Raw genomic sequence first — 8,673 nt, 5'->3', positions numbered from 1 at the left:
GCGGGATCAGGCAGTGTTTTGTTCTGCTGTGCATGGGGTCACTATGAGTCGGAAACGATTCGATGGCACTTAACAACAACAACAACATCCTAGAGAAATAAGAGACAGGACAGAAATAGATATATGCACAACCATATTCATCACATCATTGTTCACAATAGCAAGGAGACAGAAACAACTTAAGTGTGTATTAACAGATGAATGGATAAACAAATTGTAGTACATATACACAATAGAATACTACATAATATTAAAGAATAACAAAGAGTCCATAAAACACCTAATAATGTGGATGAACCTGGAAGATGTTATGCTGAGTAGAATAAGTCAAAAACAAAAGAGCATGTAATGTATGGGTCCACTATACTAAAAAATCAAGGAAAAGTTTCCACATAGAAAGAGACTTTTTTTTTTTAATTTCTTTTTTTATGGTTATCGGGGATGAGAGAGAGGGGACAATCAGGAACTAGATAATAGACATATATCAATTCAGGTCAAGGGAAAGCAATATGCAATAAAGGGATGATGTCACTAAGGAAAAATAAGACACATAGAGGTGCATAAAATTTACAGACAACAAAGAGAAATGCTATGACATAAAAGATCATTCAATATTAGTGATATGATTTTGGCCCAAAATGACAAATTGAAGAGGGATGGAATGGCATTCATTGTCACAAAGAGTTTCATGATCTATCCTAAAGTATAATGCTGTCAGTGGTAGGATAATGTCCATATGCCTACAAGGAAGACCAGTCAATCTACTATTTTTGAAATTTATGCACCAACCACCAAAGCCAAAGATAAGGAAGTTGAAGATTTTTGCCAATGTCTGCAGTTTGAAATTGATCAAACATGCAATCAAGATATGTTATTTATCATTGGTGATTGGAATGCAAAAGTTGGAAATAAAGAAGAATCACTACTAGTTGGAAAATATGGCCTTGGTGATAGAAATGACACTGGAGATCACATGGTAGAATTTTGCAGTCCCAATGAGTTATTTAATGCAAATGCATTTTTCAATAACATAAATGACATCTGTGCAAGTGGAATACACCAGATGGAATACACAGGAATCAGATCAATCACAGCTGTGGAAACAAGTGATGGAGAAGCACAATATCTTCAGCCAAAACCAGGCCAGGAGCTGACTGTGGAAGAGACCATCGATTGCTCATATGCAAGTTCAAGTTGAAGCTGAAGACAATTAAAACAAGTCCACAAGTGCTAAAATATGACCTTGACTACATCCCTCTTGAATTTAGAGACCATCTAAAGAATTGATTGGATGCATTGAACACCAATGACTGAAAACCAGAGGAATTGTGGGATGACATCAAGAATATCATCCATGAAGAAAGCCAAAAAAGGGTCATTAAAAAGATTCCAAAGGAAGAAAAGACCAAAATGGATGTCAGAAGAGACTCTGAAATTTGCTCTTGAACAAAATTAGAGTAGCTAAAACAAATAGAAGACATGACAAGATAAAAGAGATAAACAGAAGATTTCAAAGGGCAGTTCAATAAGACAAAGGCAACTATTATAATGAAATGTGCAAAGAGTTGGAGTTAGAAAATCAAAAGAGAAGAACACACTCAGTATTTCTCAAGCTGAAAGAGTTGAAGACAATATTCAAGACTTGAGTTGCAATATTGAAAAGGTCTATGGGCAAATTATTGAATGCTGCAGAAAAATCAAAAGAAGATGGAAAGAATACACAGAATCACTGTACCAAAAGAATTGGTTGATGTTCATTCATTTCAGGATGTGGCATATGATCAAGAACCAGTGGTACTGAAGGAAGAAGTCCAAGTTGCACTGAAGGAATTGTTGAAAGAAAGGCTCCACAAATTGATGCAATACCCATTGAGATGTTTCAACAGATGGGTACTGTGTTGGAGGGACTTACTGGTGTATGCCAAGAAATTTGGAAGACAGCTACCTGGACAAGTGACTGGAAAAGATCCCTATTTGTACTCGTTCCAAAGAAAGGTGATCCCACAGAATGTGGAAACTATTGAACAATATCATTAATATCACACGCAAGTAAAATCTTACTGAAGATAATTCAAAAACCAGTTGCAGAATGATGCTGATAGGGAACTTCCAGAAATACAAGCTGGATTCAGAAGATGACATAGAATGAGAGATATTATTGCTGATGTTAAATGGATCTTAGCTGAAAACAAAGAATATCAGAAAGATATTTACTTTTGTTTTATTGACTATGCAACAGCATCCGACTGTGTGGATCATAACAAATTGTGGATAACATTGAGAGGAAAGGAAATTCCAGAACACTTGATTTTGCTCATGAGGAACCTGTACATAGACTAAGATGCTGTTGTTCAAACAGAATAAGGGGATATTGCATGATTTAAAATCAGGAAGGATCAGGAAGGGAGTGCATCAGGGTTGTGTCTTTCACCATACTTATTCAATCTGTATGCTGAGAAAATAAACTGAAAGTCTGGACTATGCAAAGAACCATGTGGCATCAGAATTGGAGGAAGACACATTAACAACCTGCAATATGCAGATGATACAACCTTGCTTGCTGAAAGTGAAGAGGACTTGAAGCACTTATTGATGAATATCAAAGACTACAGTCTGCGATATGTATTCCACTTCAACATAAAGAAAATGAAAATGTTCACACTGGACCAATAAGCAATATCACAATACATGGAGAAAAGATTGAAGTTGCAAAGATTTCATGTTACCTCTTTCCATAGTAAACACCAATGAAAGCCATAATCAAGAAATCAGATGACATGTTGCTCTTACCTCCTACTGCAAGAGATCTCTTTGGGGTGCTGAAGAGGAAAGATGTCTCTTTTAAGAATAAGATGTACCTAACTCAAACCATGGTATATTCAATTACCTCATATGAATGTGAAACCTGGATAGGGAATAGGGAAGACTGAAGAAGAGTTGATGCTTTAAGTGTGGTGTTGGCAAGGAATATTGGAAGTACCACAGTCTGTCAGAAGAACTAACAAATCTGTCTTGGATGAAGTGCAGCTGGAATGTTCCTTGGGAGTAAGAATGGCCAGATTTTGTCTCACCTACTTTCATCATGTTGTCAGAAGGAAACATGGAGAAGGATAACATGCTTGGTAAAGTGGAGGGCCAGCAAAAAAGGGGAAGAATCTCAAGGAGAGGAATCGACACACTGGCTGCCATGATGGGCTCATGTATAGCAAGTATTGTGAGGCTGGAACAGGACTAGGCAGTGTTTGATTCTGTTGTACATAAGGTCATTATAAGCTGGAGCCAACCTACAGCCCACCTACCTAACAACAAATATAACAAACAATAATCTGTGAGTGGATACACAGGCAGGCAGGCAAACTGAACAGGTACGTGTAGGTGAATAGGCCTATATCCACAACCACATATAGCTTTGGCAGAGGATATTTCTACATACATATTTGTATAAATTATAAATAGATTCATGTATATAGTGGAGCAGTGAAGAGGTAAAAATATGAAAATTTCTGAGCTCAAACACCTTGCAGTAGTAAATCACTGGGCTTATGGGCTCAGGACCTTCATCTCTAGGGACAATTAAGTCCGTTGGCATGAAATAGTTTACAAAGACAGTGTTCTACATCCTGCTGTGGTGAGTGGTTACTGGGGTCTTAGCAGCTAGTGAGTGGCTATGCGAGGCATAACTATAGGTCTCTCTTCTTCTGAAGCAAAGAAGTGTGAAGAAAATCAAAGACACATGGAAACAAATAGTTCAAAGTATTAATGTGACCCTCATAAACCCCGAGACCAGAAAACATAGATGTTGCCCAGCTACCACTACTGACTGAAAGAGTCCTGAATAGAATGAGAAAAATGTGGAAGAAAACTCAAAATCATGAAAAAATAAAAAGACCAGTGTTACTGGTCTAATAGAGACTAGTGGAACCCCCAAGATTGTGCCCTTCAAGCCTGGAACTTAGTGCAGCCCAGTGGTTCAACTTTCAGCCAAGCCATTGACAGACCTATAAGGTGAACAACACAGAAGAGTGCCCACTATGTAAAAGAATCAGCCTTGCAAAATCGGAAGGGTAGCTTTTGTCCAGGGTCAGAGCTCAGAAGGCAGACAAGGATAGGAAAGAGGACAAACAGAAATGAGAAACATGAGGAGGGAGTGGGAAAAGTGATGTTACATTCTTTGATTGTAAGGAATACCATGAAAAAGAAATGTGTATGAATTGCTGAATGGAAAACCAATTTTCTCTGTAAACTTTCACTCAAATCACACTAAGATATTAAAATATATATTAAACTATGTAAAAATATTTAATTTTTTTCTTTCAAAACTTTTAATACTTGAGCTTGAGCTGTGCCTTTCTTGCTCAAAAGGGAACTGCAAGCATTCAAAATGCACTTTCAATATTTTGTTTTTTCTTTCACATTTTTCTTATGACAAATATTTTTATATTGTCTACTTAACAGTATAGCCTGTTATGTATCTTGCTGGGAAATGATGGGAAGTCAGTGAGTGAAAATGTTAATTGCATAATACCACATGTCATTTCCCTTTGAAGCATCTGATGGATACACAACGTGGAGTACAAGAAATTTCTACTTTAATACTTATGCAAGAAAATAAGACCGGCCGAACACATATAAATAATAAAAGCAAATTTCTAAAACATTTCAAAAATTCTATTACAAATACTGATGTTTTCTAAAGTTTTTGGAGAAAGACAACAAGGGAGGGATTGTTTATATCTTTCTTAGCACTGAGCCCTTGGTTGGACCTTTATTTTTAAGGCCCAGATCTGTGAGTCAGTTGTCAACTGATAATTGTATGAAATTATTCCCCTTGTCTGAACCATACTATTTCACATGTTGTCAATATATGAGAGCTGTCTCCCAACATATTTGCATTTATGATGTCTTCTTAGTTTTTAGAGGTCCCACTAGATGATGGTCTCAATTCTTCCATTATTGATAAGCAACAACTGAGTAATGACTGTGTGCAAATTACTATGGAAAATAAATAATGACTTGTTCACACAAGCTGAAGACCCTATTTTTTGAGGAAGAGACAAGACATCCAAAAGTCTGTGACAACAGTTAAAACTTGACGTAAATGCACTGCAGACTGCTATGGCTGGTGAAGTATTATAAGACACCATTGAGCTAGGAGGACCAGAAGGAGTTAGTTACTCAAGTAAGTTACTTAGGGCTCTGTCTTGATGAATGAGACAGACCTGGGAAAGGGCAAATTTTACAAGTGGAAGGCTTGGTTATGCAGAACATATAGGAGATAAATCACAGATCTCTCATAGTGTGTGTTATTTAGCTTGATTGGTCACAGGATACATGTGAATACAGAGTAGGTGATGATGGTAGAAAAATGTAATGATGGCAGATCCCAGAACACAAAAAGACTAAAAACAAGAGATCAGTCAAGGGGCTAGTTCAATACTTTTTGACAAGATGAATCCAAGAAATAGAAAGTGGTAGAGATTAAACAGAGAAGAAATCTTCAAATGAAATGTGATGTGAATATGACAGGGTTTAACTATGAGCTGAACAATTATGCCAGGAAGAAGCACTCCTTAGAACAATCAACCATAGGAGATGAGAAGGGTAGTAGTTACACAGGGAGAAAGCTAAGAAGGTGGGAATGCACAGGTAAGAAGGACACAGGGAGGGGTAACCACAGGGAGGAAGTGGGGAAAGAGCCAGCACACACTCCGTAGAATTGTAAATTGTGGAGACTGTGATCTACATCATGAAACAGACTGTATATGAAATGTTGAATGAAAAATAAATTTCTCTGTAAAATTTCACTCAGATCACAATAAAACTTAAAAAAAAAAAAAAATCTTGTGACCTAAGGAAACACCCACACACATAAAAATTGTATCTGAATCAAATGAGAATCTGTATTAATGTCAAGAATTTTGTTTAGAATTAACTGTAAGGAATGTTACTTAGCTTTGTATTGACCAGCTTTCTAATGACTTCTATCATAAAGACACAGGCAATAGATATCCAGCTTTCTAAATGGATACTGGAATCTCACTTTCTTTAATATATTAGAAGTGTAATAAACTTCACAATCAAGAAAATAAAAGGTTTCTTTTTCTCTGGACTACATATTAAACACCATAATTTAGCTTTCTATTAAGTAAGTAAACAAATAAACCAAATCAAAAAAATAGCGTCTTAAAGATCTTCAAAGTTACACTGAGTCAATGTATAGCTATTTCAACTGAAGTTTATATGCTTATAGTATCTAATTTTATTTACTTAAATGATTTCCAGAAATTGTAGGATCATTGGGGCATAACATATTGTTTTTTTCATTTTTCATTACTGATAATTTACCTCTAATTAACATTTGTCATTTGAATCCATTTGTAAGACACTTTTAACTACCACAGTTGTATAAAGATGATGTTTATAGAAATGGTCCATGGCAAATCTACTACTGCTACAGCCTTGCTTTGAACTTGAAGATATTATTTCACTTCAAAAGCAAAATTATGTGAGTAATGATAGATGTAATGTACAAGTAAACATTTTTTAATCATTCCTATTCTCCACAGGAAGTCCCTTGGTGGTGTAAATAGTAAACGCACTTGGCTGTTAACAAGTGGTTAGCATCCACCTTGAGGTATCTCTGAGGCACAGGTCTACAAGTGGTTTGAATCTATCTTGAGGTATCACTGAAGCACAGGTCTACTATGACACATACAAGGCCACCAAAAACTGGAGTTGAATCAACAGCAAATTGTTACTGTTTTTATCTTTCACAGGAACATTTTCCACATCAAACAAACAAACAAAATAGTAAGAATTATCAAACTTCTAATTACATGTTATTAGAAACACATAAATTGTGTTAGGGATTAGTATAGTTTACTGGGTCTCTGAAGTCATAATGTATTCTCATGTGCTATTTCTTATTTTGGGGATTATTCTGAAGATACAAATACTTCTCATATACTGGGAGTTCTGGTAGTATAGTGCCTAAGATACTTGACTGCTAATCAGAAGGCTGCCAGTTCAAACCCACCAGCATCTCCTCAGACGGAAGGTTGGGCAATCTACTTCCATAGTGATACTGCCTCGGAAATCCAAGGAGGGGTTTTTATGAGTCAGATATCATTGAGTTTGTATAAGGAGGTAATAAATATTATGAAAGAGAAGCCAGAGAGGACAACAGAGCAGCGGCCAGGGATCCAGGTAGGGGAAGGGCCCAGGTCCCACCCTCACCAGCCAGGAAAGTGGGGGAAAGAGAAGCCAGAGGGGATAACAGACCAGAGCAGCAGCCAGGGATCCAGGTAAGGGGAGGGTGGAGAGGTTTCCAATAGCTAAGAGAGACAAACTTCTCTGTCAGTATGTTATACTATTGTGGCTTGCGTGTTGCTGTGAGGCTTGAGGTTGTGCCACTGGTGTTTCAAGGGTTGGTAGGGTTGCGCATGGTTCACAGGTTTCAATGCAGCTTACAGACTGAGACAGACTAGGAAGAAGGAAGAGCCCATCCACTTCTCAAAAATTGGCCAGGGAAAACCTTATGAATAGCAGAGAAATGCTGTCTGATATATTACTGCACAAATTTATGAATAGCTGGAAATGTTACCTGATACAGTGCAGGAGGATGAGCCCCTTAGGTCAGAAGGCTTTCAAAATATGACCAGCAAAGAGTTGCATCATCAGATTGGACCAACCTTATTGATAAGGATAAAGTAAAGCTTTTGAGATCTCCTTTTGCTGATGTGGCATGACTCAAACTAAGGAGAAACACCTGCAGACATCCATTAATAATAGGAACATGGAATGTACAAAATATGAATCTAAGAAAATTGGAAGTTGTCAAAATTGAAATGGAATGCATAAAGATTGATATCCTAGGCATTAATGTGCTGAAATGGACTGGTTTTGGCCATTTTGAATCAGACAACCATATGATCGTCTCTGCTAGAAATGACAAATTAAAGTGGAATAGCGTAGCATTAATCATCACAAAGGATGTTTCAAGATCTTTCCTGAAGTACAATGCTGTCAGTTATAGAATAATATCCATACACCTACAAGGAAGACCAGTCAATACAACTGTTATTCAAATTTATACACCAACCACCAAAGCCAAAGATGAGTAAATTGAAGATTTTTATCAACTTATGCAGTCTAAAATTGACCAAATATGCAATCAAGATTTGTTAATTATCACTGGTGACTGGAATGCTAAAGTTGGAAACAGAGAAGAATCATTGGTACTTAGAAAATTTAGCCTTGGTTACAAAAATAACACTGGAGATAGCATGATAGAATTTTGCAAGACCAATGACATTCATTGCAAATACATTTTTTCAACAACACAAATGGCAGCTGTAGACATGGACTTCGCCAGATGGAATACGCAGGAATCAGATTGAGTACATCTGTGGGAAGAGGCAAAGGGAAAGCTCAATAGCTTCAGCTTAAACAAGGCCAGGAGCTGATTGTGGAACAGACCATCAACTGCTCATATGCAAGTTCAACTTGAAGTTAAAGACGATTAAAACAAGTCCACAAGGGGCAAAATATGATCTTGAATATATCCCTCCTGAATTTAGAGACCATTTAAAGAATAGATTTGATTCATTAAACAACAATGAGTGAAAGCCAGAAGAATTGTGGGACGACATCAAGAACATCATCCATGAAGAA

The sequence above is a fragment of the Orycteropus afer genome, unplaced genomic scaffold, assembly GCF_000298275.1.
Source record: "Orycteropus afer afer isolate SDZICR_OR568_19922 unplaced genomic scaffold, OryAfe1.0 scaffold00642, whole genome shotgun sequence".
Classification (NCBI taxonomy): Eukaryota; Metazoa; Chordata; class Mammalia; order Tubulidentata; family Orycteropodidae; genus Orycteropus; species Orycteropus afer.
This window is presented reverse-complemented; position numbering follows the sequence as displayed.